Source organism: Phocoena sinus, chromosome 6 (assembly GCF_008692025.1).
Source record: "Phocoena sinus isolate mPhoSin1 chromosome 6, mPhoSin1.pri, whole genome shotgun sequence".
In the NCBI taxonomy this organism is placed as follows: domain Eukaryota; kingdom Metazoa; phylum Chordata; class Mammalia; order Artiodactyla; family Phocoenidae; genus Phocoena; species Phocoena sinus.
In genome coordinates, this window is record NC_045768.1 from 29,878,716 (window position 1) to 29,905,159 (window position 26,444).

General features: G+C 35.5%; 1 pseudogene; it reads left to right on the forward strand.

Moving 5' to 3' along the window:
- LOC116754975 overlaps positions 1-21,097 on the forward strand; it is a 60,062-nt pseudogene extending 38,965 nt beyond the window's left edge.
- The last annotated feature ends 5,347 nt before the right edge of the window (positions 21,098-26,444 follow it).

Below are 26,444 nucleotides of genomic sequence, written 5' to 3' on the forward strand. Positions count from 1 at the left end.
TCTCTTCTCATCATTCCAGCAAAATATCCCAGAGAAGAACTTTGATTTGAACTACCTTGGTGTGAAGGAATGACTCAGAGACAAAAGAATTTAGGAAAGAGAACTCTGTTTACCAGAAATGCAAGGGTGTCAGACTTAGAAGGACTGAATAATTAAATAGAAAATGCAAAAGACATTTAAAGGGAAAAACACAATATTACCAGTTAGTCTATTCAGATTTGAAAAAAATTTTTTTCTCATGATTATCATATTTATAAAGGTATCAGCTTTGAAAAAGTCAATGATAAAATCGTTTTCCTTAGAGAATCAATAATTTGTAGGAAAATCTAAGGAATTAGTCTGGGGACAAAAGCAAAAACCCTGTTATTTTTGGTTTATCTCAGGGTGCACAGTGCTCACCGCTCACTTCCCACCAAAGGACTTGCTATTCACACTTGGCTAATGTTGGCAGGGAAATGTGTTAGTTTTGTTCCCATAGTTCATACTTATCAAGTGGTTATCCCTAGAACATGTCCATTCCATAAGTTTGTTTTGTGATTTTATAAGCCAGTATCATTGATTTTATGCTTTATTTGACCAATTTCATTTGCATAGATGTAACAAGAGGTGTTAATTCACAGAAATCTTACTTTGATTAACATAACTAGAGCCATACATTTAAATAACAAAAATTCAACTGAGCAAATTTTAGAGATAAAATTGGCTTTATTAAACAATTTATGAATTGGGCAAAATCCCATGTAACAATAGAAAGGAACTCAGCTCTGTCAAGCTACAGAAAAGGAAAGTTTTCAAAGGCAGAGAAGGAGAGGGAAAAAAAGGAAATTATTAGCAAGGAATGCATTGTTTTAGGCAAGGTCACCTTCCTAAGGGGAATGAAAAGGGTCTATCAGCAGATTTCCTCCATGCTGACCAGGAAATTCCGGGTTGGATGGTTAAAGGTCATATTCCTTGTGGGGGTGGGTGTTGAAATTGCAATTAGGTTAAGTATTAACTCTTGGTCTTCTGACCTGGGGTTTAGTACAAGTGACTCCTTTTTGGGCCTGCTGTCTTCTTTTTTAACACATATATTGTTATGGCTTAGAAGGTATTGCCTGTACAGAGGCCTCACGGTTTCCCTAAGCTTATAACTCCATTGTAACTTCAGAAATATTTTCTTTTTATTGTTATTAGTCCATTTACTGAGGTCAGGAACAAAGAACCATTCCATGTACCTCAGCTGGGCTATACCATAGTATCTGTAATCTTAACAAACTAAGGAACTCTAGAATAATTTATAGATTGATTTCTATCTCATCATATACTATCCTTTTACAGTGCTAGACCAGTCATATTGTGGATTAATTTGGGGAGTGGCTTTATGTTTTTCAATAGTTTGTCAGCATTTGGACTCATCCTTACTTCTTGACTTACTTTTTGTTTCCCGGGACATCCTTCTTTTCCTTTTTCTTTCTTTTAACATCTTTATTGGAGTATAATTGCTTTACAATGGTGTGTTAGTTGCTGCTGTATAACAAAGTGAATCAGCTATACGTATACATATGTCCCCATATCTCTTCCCTCTTGCATCTCCCTCCCACCCTCCCTATCCCACCCCTCTAGGTGGTCACAAAGCACCGAGCTCATCTCCCTGGCTATGCGGCTGCTTCCCACTAGCTATCTGTTTTACATTTGGTAGTGTATATATGTCCATGCCACTCTCTCACTTTGTCACAGCTTACCCTTCCCCCTCTCCATATCCTCAAGTCCATTCTCTAGTAAGTCTGCGTCTTTATTCCCATCCTGCCCCAGGTTCTTAATAACCTTTTTTTTTTTAGATTCCATATATATGTGTTAGCATACAGTATTTGTTTTTCTCTTTCTGACTTCACTCTGTATGACAGACTCTAGGTCCATCCACCTCACTACAAATAACTCAATTTCGTTTCTTTTTATGGCTGAGTAATATTCCATTGTATATATGTGCCACATCTTCTTTATCCATTCATCTGTCGGTGGACAGTTAGGTTGCTTCCATGTCCTGCCTGTTGTAAATAGAGCTGCAATGAACATTGTGGTACATGACTCTTTTTGAATTATGGTTTTCTCAGTGTATACGCCCAATAGTGGGATTGCTGGGTTCTTATTTTTCTTTGGGTAAGGAGACATAAAAGTAATGCACTCATAAACCTTCATATTTCTCAGAAGGCTATGAAGCTCTGGACAAACCAAAATGTTTTTTTCCCATTTCCACATAGATTGAGACCCGTTTTATAATTATTATACAAATCAATGAAAATTTCTTGAATGCTCTCATTCCTCTCCACACCATATGAAAACTTTTTAAAAATTTTATTTAAATCTTATTATACATTATTCCTCTTCGGGTGGCAAATCTATTTATCTTTACTAAATATACTTATGGTGTGCACAAATATTTATAATTAATCTTCAAAGTTTCCAGAGAGAGAGAGAGAGAGACAGAGACAGAAAGCAGAGCATGAATTTATGAGTGAGAAAGCTGGCCCTAGATATGGGAGATACACAATTATACGTTTGAACTTGCTTTCTTTTTCAAGCCAAGCTTGCTTCTATTTTTCTGCCTGTTTTTCTCTCCTAATCATTCCAATGACCTCTCTCTTTTTTAAAAGGCCTTGACTTTCTCACTTGTGGATTCAATCTGTGTTGGAATCACATATACAGTCTCTGTCCTGGCCATCTCATTCTCTTTGAAATTGAGATGTTATCTTTTTACCAATATGAAAAATAATTATTTACGTTTATAATAATGTATAAGAATAAGAGTTGGAAAAAACTTATAATACCAGAGGGGAAAAGCTTCAAATTTGTGATATTTTAACTCTCTCTAAAACAATACACTGTTGAAGATGAGAATGTGAATAAACAGTGATCGTGTAAACAGTTTTCATAATTACATATGGTTGGTTCTCTGCCTGCATTGAGAGCTTCTTTTGTATTCACAATGGATTATTGTCAATAAATCTGAATTTTATTCTATGAGCTAAAATAAGGTTAAATGTATTAAATATAAATGTAAAAGCTCTTGTCCTAAAAATCATTTTAGACCAATATCACATTTGAAAGTGAATTGCTGAAACACTCTTATTTTCATTCTAGTTTATTCAGTTTTACTAATAGTTCTAAGATTAAATTTACTATATAATATTCTCTCATTAAGAATCCAAAACCTAACACTTTCCAAACTTCCCAGATTACAGATGTATAGAGACTCTTCTTATAATTTTCTAGAATGATTAATCAAGTGTTTAGTTTCTGTTTTCTAAATAGTGAAAATATGGATATGTATGTATGCATGTGTGTGTGTTTGTATACACACATACTGTATGTATAGTTATAGCACACAATTTCATTCTTAAAATGAATATATTAAGTGTTATGTGTTTTTTTTTAACATCTTTATCGGAGTATAATTGCTATACAATGTTGTGTTAGTTTCTGCTGTATAACAAAGTGAATCAGTTATACATATACATATGTTCCCATATCTCTTCCCTCTTGCGTCTCCCTCCCTCCAACCCTCCCTATCCCACCCCTCTAGGTGGTCACAAAGCACCGAGCTTATCTCCCTGTGCTATGTGGCTACTTCCCACTAGCTATCTATTTTATGTTTGGTAGTGTATATATGTCCATGCCACTCTCTCACTTTGTCACAGTTTACCCTCCCCCCTCCCCATATCCTCAAGTCCATTCTGTAGTAGGTCTGTGTCTTTATTCCCATCTTGCCCCTAAATTCTTCATGACCTTTTTTTTTCTCTTAGATTCCATATATATGTGTTAGCATATGGTATTTGTTTTTCTCTTTCTGACTTACTTCACTCTGTATGACAGACTCTAGGTCCATCCACCTCACTACAAATAACTCAATTTCGTTTCTTTTTATGGCTGAGTAATATTCCATTGTATATATGTGCCACATCTTCTTTATCCATTCATCTGTTGATGGACATTTAGGTTGCTTCCATGTCCTGGCTATTGTAAATAGAGCTGCAATGAACATTTTGGTACATGACTCTTTGAATTATGGTTTTCTCAGGGTATATGCCCAGTAGTGGGAATGCTGGGTCATATGGTAGTTCTATTTTTAGTTTTTTAAGGAACGTCCATACTGTTCTTCATAGTGGCTGTATCCATTTACATTCCTACCAACAGTGCAAGAGTGTTCCCTTTTCTCCACACCCTCTCCAGCATTTATTATTTCTAGATTTTTTGATGATGGCCATTCTGACTGGTGTGAGCTGATATCTCATTGTAGTTTTGATTTGCATTTCTCTGATGATTAATGATGTTGAACGTTCTTTCATGTGTTTGTTGGCAATCTGTATATCTTCTTTGGAGAAGTGTCTATTTAAGTTATGTGTTTCTTAATTAGCCTTCATAAAGTGTTTACATTTTGTTTTATACCTTATGTACTCACTATTTTAAGGAAATGAGCTTGCATATATTTACCAAGTCCATTGTTTTCTTTTTTTAATTTATTCTTAACTATAGTTGAATTACAATGTTGTGTTAATTACTGTTGTACAGCAAAGTGACTCAGTTATACACATATATACATTCTTTTTCACATTCTTTTCCATTATGGTTTGTCACAGGATATTGAGTAGAGTTCCCTGTTGTATACAGTAGGACCTTGCTGTTTATCCATTCTATATATACCAATTTGAATCTGCTAATCCCACACTCCCAGTCCCCATGCTTCCCCCAACTCCTCCCTCTTAGCAACCACCAGTCTCTTCGCTCTGTCCCTGATTCTATTTCTATTTCATAGATAGGTTCATTTGTGTCATATTTTAGATTCTACATTTAAGTGATAGCATATGATATTTGACTTTCTCTTTCTGACTGACTTAGTATGATAATCCCTATTTGCTTCCACGTTGCTGCAAATGGCATTATTTCATTCCTTTTTATGACTGAGTAGTATTCCATTGTATATATGTACCACATCTTCTTTGTCCCTTCATCTGTTGATGAACATTTAGGTTGTTTCCATGTCTTGGCTATTGTGAATAGTGCTGCCATAAACACAGGGGTGCATGTATCTTTTTGAATTATTGTTTTGTCTGGGTGTATGCCCAAGAGTGGGATTGCTGGATCATATGGTAGCTCTATTTTTAGTTTTCTGAGGACCCTCCGTACTGTTTTCCACAGTGGCTGCACCAATTTCTATTCCCACCAGCAGTGTAGGAGGGTTCCCCTTTCTCCACACCCTCTCCAGCATTGGTTATTTGTAGACTTTTTAATGATGGCCATTCTGCAAGTCCATTGTTTTCTAATTCATTAATGACTTTGTTGTAAATTAGTCTCATATTTCCTGTGGGTTTATTTGTTTTATTTTCAAGCATCTTGAGTAGGACTTTATTTTTATTTACTCCCATAATAAATTAAAGGAAGTATATCTTCCATTGGTGAAATATTTCCTGAATTCCATAAGTTTTAATATTATGCATTCTCATTGCCATTTATTTCTGAATACTTGAGAGTTCAACTTTTACTATCTTTTCTTCCTTGATAATGATTGAGATTGTTTCACAGTTTCCTAGAATTTTAACCTGGGCAGGGAGAGATCTATCCCATTTGTTCTTAAGTTCTAGATTTAACAAATTTCATCAGAAAATAATTAACCTAATTTTAAATACTTGTGGAGACAGTACGTTGAAACTTAACCTACACTCTGTATGCATTGTATATAGAAACATTTTACATGTGGGATCTACAGTAGTCAAAGTCATAGACACAGAGAGTAGCATGGGTGTTGCCAAGGGCTAGGGCCATGGGGAAATGGGGGAATGTTGGTCTAAGGATACAAAGTTTTAGTTATACAAGATGAGTAAGTTCTGGAGATCTAATGTAGTATGCTGTAGGGGAGGAAAAATAATTTCCCATCTATCCTTCTAGGTTCTTGGCTAAGACACCCCTGTAACAAAAGAGAGAGTAACAGGAGAAAAGCATTTAATTTAATTTCAAACACATGGGAATCCCAAAGATATCAAGCTCTCTGACCGTCAGAGTGTTAAGATTTATATGCCATCCTGAGCCAAGGAGAATGGGAAAGGGGTCTGGAACTTCAAAGGGGATTAAGACAATTCACAGGAAGATGGGAAGAGCATATGTTTGGTAAACGTGTCTGTTTGCTGTGCTATGTGGTTAAGTCTTTCTGATGCAAAAATAATGTTATCTTTGGTAATATCTCTCTTCCTGGTACAGGTGCCTTATCTAAATTCTTTTAGGCAGTTAAGGGGTAGCTAAAAAGCTCTTCTTGAGTCTGTTGAGCCTTGGTTGTCTTCAATTTGAAATAATCCATAATTCACATGCCAAAATGACACATTCTGAGACACCCTGCCCTGAACCCCATCAACATATATGCATAGTACATTATATACATATTACATAGTATATATGGTACATTGTATTTATATAGTATATATAGTATATATAGTATATAGTATAATATAATGTAATATATATGCATAATGCATATATATATACACATATGCAGTATGTATGGTGACTATAATTAACAGTACTGTACTATACACTTGAAATTCAAAATTTGCTAAGATGATAGATCTTAAGCATTCTCATGACAAAAAAAGAAACGAAAGTGGTAACTATGCAAGATAATAGATATATTTATTAGCTTAATTGTGGTAATTATTTCACAATATTTACATGTATCAAAACATCAAGCTGTATATTTTAAATATATGTATATAAATTTTATTTGTCAGTTATGCCTCAATGAAGCTGGCAAAACAGAAATCATCCTGTGTTAAGGTAATTTTAGTACATATAATTTAATGCATAATCCATATATATGTGCTCATAAAGTATATGTATGTACATATATATCATGTTATATTCAACTTTCTTCATTTGTACATCTAAAGGTCATCATCGCTTGTGCATCTAATATCAGATTTACAAGTGTACAAAACAAAATTATAAATCACACTCTCCATTTCTTCAAGACTACTTCTTTCTCCAGTTTTTCTTGTATACATGAATGCTAAGACTTTTCACCTAGTTTGTCAGGCCACATCACCTAGTACCTTATTAATTCATTAATTCATTTAATTCATTAAGAAGTCTTATTGATTCTATCTCAAATATAAATATATACTGAGTCTATTTCTCTCCATATCTCCTGTTTCCTCCCTGGTTAAAACTATACTAATATTCACTATGTTTAAAACTGTAGCTTTCTAATTGGTTCCCCTCCCATTAATTCTCAGCATAGCAAACAGAGTAGCCTTAAAAAAAAAATTAGCAGCCCTACATTTTCCACCCTCTGCCAGTTACCATCCTCATTCTATATGCTTAAATGTATCCAGTTGCTTTTCATTGTTCCTTGAATAATATCCAAACATGTTGTTGTGGTCTATATAATATAGCTAATATCTATATCTTAAAACTTTATTCTTCACTGTCCTCCTTAATACTGTGCTACAGCCACTCTGTCTGGCTTTTTGTTCTGTACAAAGCATGGCTTATTTCTGCCATTGGGCTTTTACACATTTTTTCCCTGTGTCTGGAATTCTTCCCCACACAACCCCGGAATGTTATGTACCTAGCTGTATCTCATTATGGTTTGATAAAACAGTCCATCCTCAGAGAGGGCTTCCCTGACCACTCTTTTTAGGTGAATTTCCCATTCACTCTCTGAATGTATAATCCCCAATTAATTGATTCCTTTTATGTTCACTTTCTAAGTTACCTTACTAGAACTTAATACCACGAAGAAGAGGAACATTGTAGTCCTTGTTCACTACTCTATCCTCGTATTTTGTGTGAAACATAAGGTAAAACAATAACTATTTGTTGAATGACTGCTATCTCTTCACACCAGATGATACCCTTCACTTCTCAGAAAACTATGTCCCTGCTCACGAGAAGAGAGCTTGATCCCTTGATCCTTTCAACAGAAAATGCCCTCAATAGTTAGTCTACTAGCTTTAGGAATGCCCTAGGTTTCTGCTGGATGATCATCAATGTTTGCCATTTCCCAGGCTTGTAAGCATAATTAAGTGAGGAATGAAATACTCTAACCCAATTCAAAGCAATAACCTAAGATCTCAATTGTGGTCTTTAAAATACTATTCTTACTGGTAGATGGTTTTTGGTTTGATTGATCCTACATGAAATGATATAATTTTCTAAAGTGATATATTTTTCTTCCTTTTAGATAAAAACCCTCTCCCATACTTCTAATCAATAGGTCCCTCGTATTGTGCCTTAGGGCACATTTAGTTTCTCTTCTATTCATTTAGTGGAATGGAAAGTATTACAACAATTTTTAACATCTGCCTTCTTAGGGACTCTGAAAGACTTCAGTTAATTAGTTCAATTAAGTGATCTATTTTTGCTGCTGGTGAGTGGCTCTGAGGGCTAAGAATGAGAACAGACAATTCCTTAATTCCACTTAATTATAACATTTATTTCTCACATTTTCCTTTATAACAGCATAATGTTAGATTTTGCTTTTGGATCCAATCAAAGCTTATTATCTCCATCTTGCTGTAATAAAGTTATTATACATTTCTGTATTATATGCTTCCTTGATATTTCCTTCTCTAGTTCTTGTTTTATAAACATTTTTGAAAAGTATTTTTTGCCATTTTTATTCTTCTCCAATGATTTTGAAATTACATATTCTCATTTCAATTCTGATCCCTCAAAAAATTGTGTGACATAATAAATGAATTTTTTTAAGGTACTAAGTAATGGGATAATTTTTGGGGGGGTAACATGTTACCTATATATAAAAACACAGATGCACTGTCTTTGATACTGTGCATTAATTTGTACCAAAAATAAAAATCATCCCAGTGAAAAAGAAAAATACTACCCCTCTGAACATAAATATACTACCTAGAATTTTTGCTGATATAATCAGAGATTTTTTTCATCCAAATTATTATTCTTACATATTAATGTGTTTTCTTTCAGTTTTTTGAAGTAACATCTGAATGCTTTTATAGCCATGTTAAGGATTATTATTGAGAAAATTATATTATTCTTTATCATCTCTACTTGTTTTATGATATTCCTTTTATTTTGATTATCTTCTTGATTTGAAGCATTGCCTTGGAGCCATTAATTATTTGATCAAAATCTCTTCTCTTTAAACTCTGTGGTTGTTAATCCATTGCCTTACCATATTTTAAATATCCTGCCCCCTTCCCCAGTGGTGATAATTTTAGGATTTATCTGATATACTTTAATATCTAAAATTTCATTGGAATATGTCTTTGTTGTAGTTTCTTATTTTTTTAATTCATTAATTATTTCCATAGGAAGTTTTGACATTTACTTTAGATCAAGAAAATTGTATCCTGTCATTTCAATTTGGTAGATATTAAAACATTCCCAATAGGAGTGCAGTGTGCCCTATTCATAGAGTAGGCCCATATTACATCTCACAGGAATCCAGGCCCAGCTTGACACCTTCTCCCTTCTTGGGCATCATGGTTTACTGGTTCACTTCTTGCACCACAGCTTCTGGAACAAGACCATTGTCCCTCTCTACTTTCAAAAGGATGCCCTGGGCTGCTACATGGTGCAAGAGGAGGCATCTCTTTACTTTGGCTAATGTCTGCCTGAAAAATCTGATTGTTACCTTGGAGAAATTGTGTTCTGAAAGATGTGGTGGAATACAAAGTCTTTCGAAGCTATGGAGTTTCCCTCAGGGAGTAACTAATTAATTCCTTGGTGTGATGCCTTGACAAGGATCCATGTCAGTGTTCCATTAGACTGGTATGATGCTGCCAAGTTTTGTTATGAGATGGCTCTGAAGGCATGCAAATAGTGGCAGTGAGCTTCCAACTCTTTTCTAGCCGTGCAACGCTTGTCTCAGCAAACTTCACAACCTAAAGGAAAGATCTTCATGGCAATCAAGGATCTTCTAGCAGTAGGAAAACAAAAGAATACTGAGAATTCACATGATGTTGCTCTCTTGTTTACTTTGAAAGCACTTTGGAATCTTGAAGATGAATCTCTAGCTGCCTGCAAGCAATTTATTGAAAACTGAGGACTGGCACTCTTCATTCAAGGCTTGGAGAACAACATAGCTGAAGTCAGAGAACTCTCTTCCAAGCTAGTGACTGAAGATGTAGTGAAGCATATCAGCAGTTTGCTTCACAGCAAAGAAGTGGAAGTCAGTTGTTTTGCTGCAGGCCTCATATACCATCTGATATCTGATTAACAGCCTTGAATATTCCATGATCTTCATAGGAGTGCTCTTTTCCAGGATCTGCATGGAAACATCCAGAAATGGCCAAGTTCAATGTGTAATATGACAGCATTTGTGACCTACAGATACTTCTTGGTACTGATGCTGAAAACTCAGCTTCTGTGCACCAGTGCCAAATTGAATCTCAGAGACAGATTTTTGTGTGAAATGGAAAAGAATAGTTTTATTGCTTTGCCGGGCAAAGGGGGACACAGTTGGCTCATGCCCTAGAAACTGTGTCCCAACCAGGGGGGATTTGGTGAGGAGGTTTATAGCAATGGTTCAAGGGCGGGGTTGCTGATAAGGATCAGGGTATGTGTAGAGCCTGCATTGCTTTAATCTGGCCACAGGTGGTCCCCTGATGAGCTTCTATGGTTCTCAAGGTTATCAAACTGTGACCTTCTCTCCGGAATGAAGAATGCTTCATCAAGTAGTAACATCTCCCAGTTGTTGGGAGTTTGAGTTCTGCAGAAGAGCTCAAAGATATTTTTATGTGTACTCGAGTCAGAACCAGGATCCTGCCCCAAGGCTGCGCTGTTGTTTCTTGACTGCTCCTCCCTTGTCTCTGAAGCCTAGTCCCAAGAAATGGGGAATACAGAAAGGCTTCCATGCCCAGGAGCCCCACAGGGTCCTGCTCAGTTTCAGTACTACTCTGGTCACTGTGGGCTATGTATCATGTCTGCTGTAAAAACCCCAGCCAATACTGCAGCTATTGTGTGGCATCTAGGAGCACAGTGAGGCAAACCCCAAAGCACAGGGGATCGCAGCCTTCATTCTAGATGACTTCAGAATTTATTTCAGCAATTTTCAGAAATACCCCTCTGTGTTGAATGCTCTTATTAACCTAAGGGACTCCACAGATACATAACATATGTAATACATATAGAGACAGCTTCAACAAAATATATAATGTATAAATATTACACACAGATATGTGTATGTGGTGTATATATATATATATATATATATATAAAATATTTTTTACTTTATAATTTTGGTTGTAAATGGTGGTACATTTATTTTAAAAATGATTTTATTAGTTATTTGTTGTTGCTTAACAAATTACCCCACAACTTAGAACTTAAAAGCAAAAACATATTATCCCACATAGTTTCTGGGGGGTCAGAAGCCTGATATGGTATAACTGAGTCAAGTCAGATGATTCTGTCTCAGGATCTCTCAGGAGGTAGCCTTTACCTTGTTCAAGAGGGAGTCAGTAATTTCAGCCCACAGTCAAGGTCGTGCACACCAGGACATGGTATCATTGGGAGCCATCTTGGAGGCTGGTTATTACAATTTCACACTTTAAACTCAAACTCAAAGTACAGTAAATCCCTCCTAATTACTGTTTACTAAAAATATTTAATGAATATATTTGGTTTGTCACCAGAAGAAAAAAGAAAACTATAGGCAATGAAATCTATTAGAAAGTGCCTGGGTGGCAACCTGGGTTCCGCTTCTTCTTCTTCCATTAGTAATGAACTGTGAAACTTTCAAAAAATTATCTGTTTGTGACACAGATTCCTCATCCATTTATTTATTCAACAAATATAAACTAAAGGCTTATGCATTACTCCAGATGTTGGGATACATTAGTATAAATATTCCTGCTCTTATGGAGATTACCTTCTAGTTGACTTCCAAATCAATATGTAGCTGTAAAAATCAGGTTAGAGATCTGTTTTTATAAAGACAAGTGAAAGTCTATGGAAAAAGTTCCAAAGGCCTGGGTTTAAAGCCAGGAAGTAGGACACAGATAATTCCCAAATTGCAAAGTATAGAGCTAAAGGCAATCACAAAATCAAAATGTTTGGACTTCATTTAAATGGAACAACATTAGGGAAGAGGCTGAACATAGGGCAACCACCAGAGCAAAGGGGTTCAGGATTTGAAAATAGTAGAGCTTGAAGCAACTCCCCAAGTCTTTACTGAGTAGTCATATGTAATTTTTATTGGGGAATTTAAATTAAGCTCTGTGTGGGAAGGGAGCTGTTAAAGAAGCAATTGTAGCTTGATCAACGTACTAAGACTATGCTCCTGTTAATTGTACAGCAATATATTTCCCAGGATACATGGCAGGAGACACTAAGATAATGCTGTGTAATCACAGGGTTTTAGAAAATGTATCTTCTCACTGAGGCCAACACTTTTCCATATAATATTTCTGTACTGATTAACTAGGGGGGGTTCACTAGGAATGAATCTCACTGGACCTCATATAAAGATGGCAATATTATGAAAGTTGAAGCAAATAAGGCAGGAACACTCCCCCGGCATACAGGGATTTCTAGCATATTTTATGAATTTCTTTCATAGAGTGTTTTGTTACTGAACCAAACTTAGGTCTGCTTGTCCACTGGCAGTAAAGCCAGTCTGCTGACACCAGGTTGTGATGAAGGAAAGAGCAGTGTTTACTGTAAGGGGCCAGGTAAGGTCAGGGCAGCTAATGCTCAAAAAACACAAACTTCCCAGTGGTTTTCAGGAAAGCATTTTTAAAGGCAACGTGAGTGAGGGGAGTTGCAGGGTATGTAATCAGCTGGTGCACAATTCTCTGATTGTTTGATGGTGAGTGTCATAGCTAGGGTTAACATTATCAATCCTCAAGCTCCAGTAGGCCTGGGGGCTATGTGCTCATGGTCCTCAAGTCGTTAACTTCTTCCATTTGGTGGGGGTTTTAGCATCTGTAAAACAACTCAGGAAATGTGTATCAGGTACTGTTATCTAAGTACTGCAGAGAGGAACTAAAGATTCTGTGACCACTATATGGCTGATTTACTGTTTAGGTTGTTACCAGTTCTCCTGGGCCGACTGCTACTTTTGTCACTACGGTGTTCACATGCTTTCAATCATTAATTCTTGAGCCAGGCTGTGTGACTCAGGGGAGGCCTGGGAGACTACAGGTTTCCACAAACAAAAGGCAGGCAGAGGACATGGGGGGAGGAAAGGCCCACAGGGTCCTGCTTAGTTACATTTTGTTGATCTTTTTTTGTCTGTTTGTTTGTTTGAAGGGGGAGGGGAAGATTTAAAGAACTCCTAGATTTTATTGCATAGTCAGTATGTGCAGGAATCCTTGTGAGTATGTGTAGGGGGAGGGGCTCATATTTGTGTGAAAAGGAGTGTTCTGAGCAGAGTAATGTGTATGTTCTCAGCTGAGGGTGTCTTTAATTTCTCAGTTAAATACTTCATTTAAACATCAAAAAATGGCAAGCAGAAGTTGGAAAGGCTTCTGGAGGTTTAGTACAAGAGTACTCTAAATTCATCTTTACTGCTGGTTGAACGGAAGGAATTCAGGAGAACAGGAATCTGGAAGGTGGTGCAGAAGAATCCAGGGGTTTGCATTTCTGGGAATATCCTGCCATCTATACAGCCTGTAATCAAATAAGGCACAGCTAGTGAACAGGGCTCAGGCACTGGGAGCCTAAGTATTGCAATATCATTGTGAAATACAACAAAAGCATAGGGTCACACTGGGTCCCTAGAGATCAGGGATTGCTTTGAGGGTATAGTGGAACTATCCTCAGAGTTGCTGAACTACAATGGATATTACTTCTCTTGATCTCAAAAGCTAGATAGAAATTTTAGCATAGATTCTCATAAAATGGGATTAGATTATTGCAGTATCCAAACCAAGAGGGGAAACACAGAAATAGGAAAGCATAATAAGATAAAGAACCAAAGACTGGGGCCTTGAGAGATTTCCATAGCTCTTGGGGATATACAGATGCCTTGTCAAGAGCATTAAGACAGCTTAGGTATATGGTCTTTAGGTAATAGGAGCCATAAAAAATACTCTTTTATTGTCGTTGTTTTTAAATTGCTGTCTCATTATATGTAGACAAACACTTTTTTGGAATTTTTTTTAGTTATATAAATATTCCTTGAAGGAATTTCCTAATACTACATATGTATTCGTTATAAATGAGAATTAAATAGGTTAACATACGTGATTGTATTACTTTGAAATGTTTAGGACAAAAATGAAATAAATTGGGATTAAAATATAAATATCGATGGACTTCCCTGGTGGTGCAGTGGTTAAGAATCTTCCTGCCAATGCAGGGAACACAGGTTCAATCCCTGGTCCAGGAAGATCCCACATGCCGTGGAGCAACTAAGCCCATGCACCATAACTACTGAGCCTGCACTCTAGAGCCCATGAGCCACAACTACTGAGCCCGCGTGCCTACAGCCCGTGCTCCGCAACAAGATAAACCACCGCAATGAGGAGCCTGTGCCCCGCAACAAAGAGTAGCACCTGCTCGCTGCAACTAGAGAAAGCCTGCATACAGCAATGATCCAATGCAGCCAAAAATAAATAAATATTTTTTTTAAATTGCCATCTCTCAAACCACTAAAAAAAAAAAGTTAAAAAAATACAAATATTGAAATATGTATATATAAATATTGATACTTGATTTAATACTTGTATTATGAATTAAAGAAAAAAGAATTCCTAAGAATTAGCGTTGATATTTAGAATTTTTGCAATATGATATCAGTAAGTTGAATAAAGAAGGAAAAGAAATTTTGAAAGTGCTGACCCACTGATTTAAAAGAATGTGTGGCAGAAGTAGAAATAAACAAGGAAGTAGCTATTCCTAATGTTTCTGTTATCTTCTACTCAGTAAGTACTCCCAAATGTCCATTTTTTTTCCCCATTCTCTCTTCTGTGCTTCTTATTCTCTTATAATTAACTATTTGCCATCTGCTTTGGGGATTCGCATTGACGTAGGTACCTGAAATCCAGTGTCTCAACTGCACTCAAACATTTCTATTTCTTTGTGAACATCCAGAATGGATGTTTGTTTCTTTAAGGAGTAAGAATTTTGCAGTGTTTGCAGTGCGTGATCCTGCTGTAATATGTCTTGATTGTGATATTGTTTATGAGAGGATATATTGCAGAGGGGTCTCTGAAGTTTGATAGCCCAGGTTCGCTTGAAGTTCACCACTTTCTTCACATACCAGAGGTCCTTGTTTGCTGATATATTTTCTAATTTCTCAAGTAATAATGTATGTGTCAAGAGAACAAAACAAGTCAAAATAAAATCATAGAAATGAAAATAGTGACTCATACATGTTAGGCATTCAGCAAAATATTTAATTAAAGAAATGAATGAATGGAACTAAACCCTTTGTAAACTGATAATGAGATATATTCAATGGAAAGTGTCACTTTTCCTCAAAAAGTTAAAAAAGAAAGTATCAGATTTCTTCCCCTTAATATTTTCAGTTGTAAAATAGCATAAGTAACCTAGTAGAGACTAATGTATTGCACATTTGACAACTGTCAGAATTTTGACCTCTGTAGGGGTCATATGATCCTAATCAGTCTAATCTAGATTATAAATGTTAAAAGCTGGTATTTCAATGAAATGAACATAGTCTGAAGCCATTCTAGAACAGAAAGTGTGCTGTTCATTTTATTTTCCCAAATGATTATGTTATCACAATATGATTTACTAAAAAATCCTTTTCTCTCCCTGCTGATTTGAAATCTAAATATCAAGAAAAATTTCATATATATGTCTATAACATTCTGGCTCACAATTCTTTTCCATTGCTTGCCCTACTAGTCTCTATGCCAGAACTATAACATTGTAATTACTATATCTTTGTCATATTTTAGTACGTGGGGGAACAAGTTTCTTTTGATTTCACTTTTTTGTAAAAAATTATTCTATTCAAAGTTTTATTCTTCCTGCTGAATATAAAACTATTTTAAAGTTTCATTAAATAAGTACTTATATTAGAATTGTATTTATTTATATATTATATTAATTTGCATAGAATTAACATCTTACTAATTTTGGGTTTCCTGTTAGGGAGTCAGTCAGGTCCTATTTTGTGTCTCTAAAAAAATTTGTGTAGCTTCCTTTATATTGGTGATTCTAACTACTTGTTTGTTTTTATGATATTGTTCATTACAATTGTTTTTATGAATTAGGTCTTACTTTGTATTGCATTTTTTTCAGGATAATTTAGATATCTAGGGAAACTATACTTTTCATATATTTGTTTTATAACTACCCATTTTACTTTCATGTTAGATAGCATAATTGTTTTCAGTGGATTCTCCCCAGGTTTCAAGTAGATAGTCATGTCATCTTCAAATCATAAATGTTTTTGCCATTTTTTTTTTAAATTATAGGTCTTATTTCCTCTTCATGATTTATTATATTGTATATAAAATCCATAGTTATGAATTGCAGTGATGATAGTGAACATATTTAAATGGAATGCTGTGTTTCACTGAGAGGTTTTGATTTTAAATAATTACTCTGAAATAAATTAAGACTTTTCAGATCGTGTATTTTTGAATTTACCTCATTAACATGGAATGTTACATTAAGAGAATTCTTCATATTGCTGAACCATCCTTTGATATCTTTTTTTATATGGCTCCTCTTCACGTAATAGACATTATAGCCTCCCTCACTTTTTCAAGATTTACCACCTTTATCATGAGTATTTGAGTAAAAAAAGTCCGTGTTTATTTCCACTCAGAAGTTGGTCCATACTCTAGCATATTTCATTGTTTTCTGGCTCCTAAGCAGTATTCTTAACTTCTGTGGCTGCTCTTTTCTCTTCTTCCTATGAGAGTTCGAGCAAGAAATACAGATTTTATTTTCATTTACTCAAAACATTGCCAACAAAAGTTGTTGTGCATTACACTCTCTAAAAGATTTCAAATTCACAATCAGAATTTTCTTTATTTTCTGAAACGATCTGCCATAGTCAATTTTTTGATGATTATATGTCTCCTTAGACTGTTTACTTTCATTTCTGTGACCTCTATTTCCTACTATTATCTTTTTCATAATTCAAATCACAGTTTGCCATACAGATAGTGCTATGTAGTAGGCATATTTTGCTAATAATTATATGTTGGCTTTAAAAAATATGAATTCACAAATAAAATTAGAAGGTCACTTTTGTTTTTTAACTCTAAAATGTTTGTCAGGTTAATTCTGGCTTCATAAAACATTCTTGGAAAATTTTACATTATCCTCTATAAGCTTGAAGGTTTTATATTAAATTTTCTTTCTTACACGTTCAGTGGAATTAATCCTTCAAGCTACAGGATATGGCATCTTTTTGCTTAGTATTCCTTAGCAAAATTCTGTAATTATTGTAATTTAATTCACATCTGGCCCTTATTCCGTTTTAGTTTTTCCCAAATATCTTTCTCTTCAAGTTTGGTTGGTATCCTTCTAGGAGCTTTACCTATCTTTCTTTCTTCCTCCCTCTCTCTCTCTCTCTATCTCTCTATCATTTGTTTATTTTCCTGTTATATAGTTTGTCTTTCAAGTTAGATTGGACAGTTCTATTTGAATCACCTCCAGTGTTTACCATTCGTTATTTTATTATACAACTTTGTGTATACATGGGTAGTTTATACTTTTCAATTGAGCATGTTATTCATGCATCACTCACATAACATGTATCATTCATGTTGCATCTTCACATTATTTGATGTATATTCGTACATAAATTAATAGATAAGCATATATCATTGATAAACAAAATACATGCATTTATAATAAATACATATTTATTTTTGTATAACAATATATGAAACAATTTATATTAAACTACACACACACACACACACACACACACACACACACACAGCATTATCTTGGCCTCCGCTACAATCTTACCTATGTCAATCACAGTGACGTTAATTTTGAGAGACCACTTTTGCATATTTCTAGTGATAACACAAATTTTATGATATGCATAAATACTTTTAATAATAGTATTGGAATATCAATTATATTTAAGGGAGATTAGGGAAATTAGCTATGCTCAAGTATCTTTCTATTCATAGTTAGTTTCTTTTCTCTCTTTTCTTTTTTTTGGCTGTGCCGCGTGGCTTGTGGGATCTTAGTTCCCCAACCAGGAGACCAAGACCAGGGATTGAACCCAGGCCCTTGGTAGCGAAAGTACAGAGCCCTAACCACTGGACTGCCAGGGAATTCCCCTCAAGTTTCTTTTTAACAATATGAATTTTGGCACTGCCTTTTAGTTTACCCACCATGTATCAAGTCTTAACTTACTCTTTATGTAACAATAAATGTATGCTGCTTTTAGATGTGAACTCTTTGATGTTTACAAATGGATGACTATCTACTGTAACTACAGTTGAGTGTCCGGTATGAATAGTGTCTTGAGTTTCCCTGGAGATTATCAATATTTGATTTCTTATTAACTTAAACATGGAATGTAGTATGTGCTTATGTACTGGGTATTCAGTGTATATATAACTGAGAGTAGGATTTGTACCACTTTGCATACAGAAAAGCATTTTCTCAGCTACATAGTGATACAGTACGGGGAAGACGTTAAAAAAACCTTGCAGGCACAAATTATTGGAACCTGTTTGGTCAGCAAAGATGTTATGCAGTCTCATGAAAACAAACTCTGCTGAAAAATGTCTTGTGCTTTCCTGTTTTAGAGTTACCTGAAAACATGGCATAGCCAAAATTGCATTAACTATGGATAGAGTCCTGTTTTGAAATGTAATTGGAAATTTGGCTGGAAGTTTTTTACAAGAGTATTTATAATAAATAGAGTCTAAGATTATACCATCCATAAAGGTTTGGTCAGAGAAATTGTTATATTGATTTTATGATGCCTTCAACAAATTAAACGTGTTTTCCTAATGCATGTACTGTTTAGAAAAATATTCATATATATCCTTATTAAATGTTTGTTGCTAGATTAATTCCATCTTGTTTTATTAATAATTAGCTTCAAATGATATTTTTTTCAAAATATTTTGAAAGCTACTCCAATATCTTGGTTTAAATAAGTAATAGGGACATATGAAAGGACTTACTTAGTCAACCTTAACTCTTGCCTTTGTGCCAGCCTCTGGGTTAAGAGAAACTCTTTTGGAGGCATTGAAAGGCCAAATAAAGGAATAGTCACGAGCATTTGGCTTAAAAAATAAGGGAAAAACTTGTGCTAGATGAGCTGCCTCAATATCTGCAGAATATGCTGCTGTGTCAGGCAAATGAGTCAAAAGACATTTGACTGAATACTTAAAGTACAAAAAGAATTAGAAGGTAGGCAACGTAGATTCTAGTTCCTGCCCTGGCCTCATTACTTACTAATGAGATTTTACCTATAAAATGAGATTTATGCTATCCTTTCTATCAGATAGCGAGATTATCATATGTGGGATGATATATGTGAAAGTGCTTTGTAATACTAGCTAAATAATATATACTGTCATAAATGAATTTTGCTTCGTTTGATATGTCAGCTACCTTTATATATGACCTCATTTAATCCTTACACCAACACTATGGTGATTATATTTTTATTAGTATTTTGATACTGAGGACAATGAAGCTTAAAAGTGGTTAAGTAACCGGCCCAGGTTTACACAGCAGAGATAGTAGAGCTGGAGTTTGATATGCAGATACGTCCATTATGCCAGACTGTTTCCAACATAAAGCTATTAAGAATCATTTTAATTAATGGTAAATAGGTAAAGTAGACTTAATGTATATCTAAATTTTATTCTAGATCCAGTATTCTGTGCTTCTAACTAGTGTATTTCTCAGTATACCTGTCAGAAGATTTTTGAACCTCATGTAAATTTATAAGAACTTATAAATGCCTAGTACTGTTCTGGGAACATTCCTGTCATAATCTAAAATAGAGATAAAAGCATAAAAGGATAACCAGGAAAAGAAGGAGAGAGAAGAGGGATTGCTCTGAGAACTTGTAAAAAATGGTATTAGCTTAGACAGCAGTGTCAGGAATTAACAGTAATGTCTAAAGAGAAATGTTTTCAAGCGACATATGAGTTAATTAAAAGGAAAGTATTCCAAATGATTGTGATTCCCTATTGAACAGTCTCTGAAAGTAAAGCATCAGAAACACACTGCATATTCACACTATGATTAACACCTTATTGAATTTAACAAGGTTTGCTATGATCAGGATAAGAATACTGCTTTACACTTCATAGGACTTTACAATTTTACTTATCATTTATAAGAATCTGATCTCATTAAATTTATCCTCAAGTTTTACCTGGAGCCTAGTTATGATGACTGAAATCTGACTAAGGCTGAAGGGAAAGCATCTTATGTCTATTGAACAATCACTACATACTAGGCACCCTCTATTCCACACACCTCATCTCATTTAAGATTCACAGCGGCCCCAAATGCAGATTTTATCATAATCATTCCACTATTGCTGATGAGGCTCAAGAGCTTTAAGAGGATACAAAATAAAAAACTAATATGTTTCTGAACCAGTACTTGAATCTTCTAAATCTATTATTTATCTTAAAATATTTACTTATTCAGGAAAGGTTGTCATGGACTATCTACCTCATCCCCACCAAAAGCATATTATAAAACCATTATCAAGTGAGTAAAATGAAAATACAACTTAAACTGGAGTTACATAAAGCTTAAATTACTGCAGCTTCTTGTGCCTCTTCCATGGTGTTAATAAGCACAGTAAATTTCTGGTATTTCACTTTCAGAGATTCATTGGAAAATTGCATTCTGTTGGAATTCCATCCGTTTACTTAACTCATATACTTCCTGAAAATTTTTTTCTCTGGTCATTTATTACTCGGTCTTAAAGTCTTATCCTCAGCTAATACATACTGAAGATGATGATGAGGTTGATGAAGATGACGATGATAGGAATGATAACGATGACAGAAGTCTTACTATGTACCAGACACGAGGAAATGTTGTATTTCAAGAGGGAAAAAACACATACTTGGTCTCACAATTATACTCTGTTTTGCTGGTAAAAGTAGGTTTGAAGTTGAATGCCTGTGTTGTTTTAGACTCATATGTTAAATGATGGTGTTTAATTAGTTTCCCAAATTTATTTTCCTGCTGATGTTTAGTTGAGGGACCAAAACTCAAGAAACCAAGTCTAGAGAAAGATGGCAACGCAATCCTTGTTTCTTCTCTTTTTTTTTGGTCTTCAGGCGGAGACACACTATTTCATTTCATTGCACTGGAGCTCTTTCCTAACTCTATTTAATTGCACCCAAGTTCTCTCAGGATATAATAAAAGTAGGAATTTTAAGTTTAACCTTTTATTAAAAATGTCTTCATTTCATTTAAAAAAAATCATGGTCATCTTGTGATTGAGAAGTTCCTAAAAATGTCTGAGAGACGGGTGCTTCAGTCCCACAAGATGTCCACTTGAATGAGAGCCCAGAAAACCTTCCGTGTGTGCATGTGTGTGTGTTGTGGGGGGGTGGTTGGTGGAGAGAACATCCTCAGGGAAGGAAGAATCCAAGTCTTAGGTACAGTCCAAGTTTACTGAAGAAGGACTAGAAGAGAGGAGAAGATCAGAATTACGGAAAAGGTCTTTCACTCGTTCCTTTACCCGTATGTCTCCATGAAGTAGCCTGAAAGTGTGAGCTTTCCATGAAGTGAAATTGAAAACTCTATTTCACTCTGTGAATGCAGTTGTATATTCATGTAACATTTGGCTGCAAGTAGTCAACAGCCAGCTTAATCACAAAGGGTTTAACAGTGGAATAATGCATGGTCAGGAAACACAACTAAGCCCCATGAGGGATTGAAACCAGGAATTTGCATGTGAAGAACTCAGTTTATTATATTATTCTTCTCAGTGAAGCTTTGTTTCTTATCTCTTGCATTTCTCTGAGTGTTGGTTTCATTCTTTTTACTCCTATAGTTTATTTACTTTAAGAATATTATTGTACATAATTTTGTGCATATTATTAAAAGCCAGCCTCAGCCCAAACTTTCCATAATTTTATACCTGTCCTTTAAATGAGAGGTTCCCCTGATCGGTCTATATGACCAAACTCTGTCCCATAATACTCTATCCCCTTATCTTCCTTTGTCTTAATGATCATATAGCTACCTCACATATTACATATTCATTTTATTTAAAAAATTTTCTCTCACCCTCACCAGACTCGAAGCCCCTGGGGAGCACATACATTATCTGTTTTGCTTCCCAGAGTCTAATATAATGCCTGTCAAGAAGTAAATATGCAGTACATGTATGTTCAATGAATGCTGGACAAATCTCAAAGTCCAATCACACACACAAAAATAACTGACCTGTAAACTAACTAAACAGACACATAATAGGTGAGTTCATGTGTGAGAGAGAGAGCATATAAAAGGCTTCCAAATACAGACTGCCGGAAGTAAGTATTGCTAGCAGGGGAACGGCCCGGCTGGCTGTCCTCCTTTTCCTTTCAGACTCAAAAAGATCATTACCAAGACCGTAATCAGCCTCTTCTCAGTAAAGATTCTACTGTCACTCCACTTCTTGGGAGAATATCCAGGGGAAGTGAGGGAGTGCTCAGCCAAGCCAAACCTTGCCCCAGTGATTTCTCTCCATATATTGAGTTGGCCAAAAATTTCGTTCGGATTTTTCCGTAAGATGTAACCACTATCATTTAATGTATGAGTATAAAAGGACACAGACATTCAACTTCAAACCTACTTTTACCAACAAAACAGATTATCATTGTGAGACCAGGTGTGTCTGTTTTGTCCCTCTTGAAATAAAAATCTCCTCGTGTCTGGTACATAGTAAGATGTTTTTACCCACTTTCTCCTTTTTTGAAATCACTTCAGATATTAAACTATCAGGATTTGGAGTTAGATAGAGTGTGTTAAATTTTTTACCACTATGGACTGTTAGTTTAATGAGTCATTTAATCTCCCCAAATGACAATAATAGTACATTCCTGGGAGTTGTCACGTGGAATAAAGAAGGTAACGAATTTAACCATGCCTTCTACTCTTCAGAGCCCTCCAGAGTGGCATCTTGTAATTCTCTGTAACAGCCCTCAGGTCACTCAGATCAGCACATTTTCTCAGATGCCCCTTTCCCGTCACATTACTTGTTATTCCCTGCCTTGGGTGGCCTATTTTATGTGGCTGTAGAGAAAAGAGTGTTGCAAAATAGATGCAGTATAGTCCATTGAAGGTCAAAGATAGATAGGTAGGTAGGTAGGTATGTAGGTAGATAGATAAATAAATAGATAGATAGATTGATTGATTGATAGAATCAGTAGATTTCAGTTTCAATATTCATTACCTTAAGTTTCTAAGAGTATGAGTCAACCAGTAAAATGTGGCTCTTGAGAAAGTGATACAGCCAAGTACCTCATAGAGTTTGTTGTGAATGTTAGATGAATACATTTATGTAAAGGGATCAGTTAGTGTTAGCTATTACTATTATAACTCTAGTGTATTTCCTCCACAGTCCTTTGGCTCCTCTGTCTGTAGTTGGGTACTGATGATGTCCTGAAATCACCTTCTAGGTGGCATTGTTGTTTTGAGGTTTGGGTGGGTTCACAAGAAATGTAGGAGTCAATATAGTGCAGAGATAAATATAGGGAACCAAGTGCCAGCCTGCCTTGATTTGTACTACTAGCTACTGAGTGATCTTGGATGAGTCGCCTTTCTGACCCTTGTTTTCTTTATGGGTAAAATGGGCTTATTGAGAATGCCTATCTCCTGGGCTATTGATAAAGCACTCACACAGTGCCCAACAAACAGTAAATGTTAGTCATTGATGCTACTCCTTTTGTTGTTGTTGTAATAGTTTAAAAAAACACACTTTGTTGTGAAATAGTGTTTATAATCAGATGTTTTTGTAAAGCCCTCTGTGATACCCCTCCTGTAACAAAAAAAAGTAAAAAAAAAAAAAAAATCTGATTTTAGATTGCCTAAAATGTTATTTCTCTTGTTCTAGTCCAAAAATTCCACGGCTAGAAGTTCCTTTGAATAACAAGCATTCCTTTTCAAATAAAATGTTCTGAATTGGAAGATTGTTGGCCTTCCATAGTCATAAGAACTAATTCAATCAGCCTTCTTTCTTTTGAGTCTACCTGAGATCAATTTCACTGAGAAACTGAACTATTAAAGTAGAAGAATAACTAGATCATGGATTACTCTAGTGTCATGTATCAATCCATCTGCTTTAGGTTTATGATACAGTAAAATCAGTGGGAACTCGGAAGCTTATAAGGAAAAGCACAGGTATAGAACCTGGTAATTTTTTCCTAAGATTAGTCCTCTGCCTAGGAAACAAACAAAAATCTTCTCTTTATCCTTTTAACTTTATTCAGGAGAGGCCACAACAGTGAGAGGCTCGCGTACCGCAAAAAAAAAAAAAAAAAAGTATGGTAAGCCTTTTGTTGAAAGAAGTGTACTTCCTGCTTTTAATCTAGAATGAAGCAAAGGAAAATAGAGGAAAATGGAATTAAGTTTGTGATGGTGAGATGAAGAAACTAATGTGTTAGATTTTCCCAGTGAAAGTAGAGAATGTGCTGGAGGGTACCTGGGAGGCTTCAGGAGCAAAGAAAAGGTATGAAATTGCGATTAGCAGTGATGGTCAAACTTTTTCTGTTAAAAACCAGATGGTAAATAGTTTTAGCTTTGTGGACCATGCAATCTTTGTTACAACTTCTCAACTTTGTCATTTTAGGGCAAAAGTGATCATAGACAATAAAATGAATTGGTGTATCTGTGTTCTAAAAAACTCTATTTACGAAAACTGGCAATGGTATAATTGGGCCTGCTTGCTGTTGTTTGCTGAACCCTGTTGTTAAAGACGGGAAATAAGTCTATTAGAGAAATATAATAGTGGAATAGCTGCGCAGTCTTGGTGTAAATTTAAAGGTAGAAATCAGTCATTTAAATCAGTGAAATTAGTTGTGCAATTTCTTCTACAACAGTTTTCATATTCTCCAGTAGAAAAATAAAATAGGCGTATAGAAGATAGCATATATAATTGGTCGTTCTTCAAGAGTATAAACTAAAAGGAAACTGAGACAATTAATTGAGTGCATTTAAAGAGAAGTGATCATAAAGATAAGTCATAGAAACACATCTAGGAAAGGAGAAAGCCCATTAGGGCTAGTAGCTGGTGACAAGGGTGGGAATGGTCATGGAAGGTAGCTCTTTTTTTTTTTTTTTTTTGCGGTATGCGGGCCTTTCACTGTTGTGGCCTCTCCCGTTGCGGAGCACAGGCTCCAGACGCGCAGGCTCAGCGGCCATGGCTCGCGGGCCTAGCCTCTCCGCGGCACGTGGGATCTTCCCAGACCGGGGCACGAACCCGTGTCCCCTACATCGGCAGGCGGACTCTCAACCACTTCGCCACCAGGGAAGCCCGGAAGGTAGCTCTTGATGGGTTCAAAGACTTTTGGCATTGAGGTGCTTGGACAAGTTATCTGGAAAAATTTAGTGTCTCACAGACTGGAATATTTGAGAGGAAGTGATGGCTAATTCAGATTATGACTATGGTAAGAATTGATTGAGGTGGAATTGAAAATATTGCCAATAAAGAGATAAAATAAATGAGATATCTGGATTAGCATATTTTATACATGTGAATATTTAAATTTCTCGACTAGAGTTGGGGTAGGGAGGAAGTTAATAAGCCAGAAACTGAGATCTTCCAAGAGGAAAGAGCTGTGGTATAGTGTTGGTAGATAACAGTAGTCAGCCTGAGAGAAGATTCACTGTGTTGTTGGATGACATGAGCTTCAAATAAGCAATGACTATTTAGGAAAGAGAGGTTTTTATGATTTATGTGTGCCCGTGGGGAAAAAGGACTTGTGCAATAGAAATAACCAGTGAAAGTGAAGAAGGGAATTTGTACAGGTATGCCTAGCCTCAAAGCTCATGCTCTTAAGAACTATAACATTAAACGTGTTTTTGTCTCCACACTGCATGTCCTCATTAGGAAGTAACTTGTTTTCCTTCAAAGGTACACAAAACAATCAGGTCCCTGAGGGAACCTCATAAAAATGTGAACTAAAGATTTTAATAACAAGTAATGCAGAATTAAACTATCATAGAAACAATTCATTAACTAAGGAAAATATAACATAAACTTCTTACTTCAGAAGCCAGAATCTTCTTATAATGAAATGATATTATTTAATTAGAGAATGTGACTATTTTTAATTTAAATTGAGAGCACCGTGTCATGGGACTTAAGTACATTTTCCCACATAAGCTCTTCCCTTGTCATTGAAAACACAGTTATTATTTTTGATTCAAAAAATATAGACATAAGTAGTTTTAAGACCAAAGACTCTTAGACTAAACACTTTAAGACTAAAGTGTTGTAAGTGGTAAAACATGGAACAGAAGTCAATTACTTCATGGAATAACTAAAAAGAAAAATCACCTAG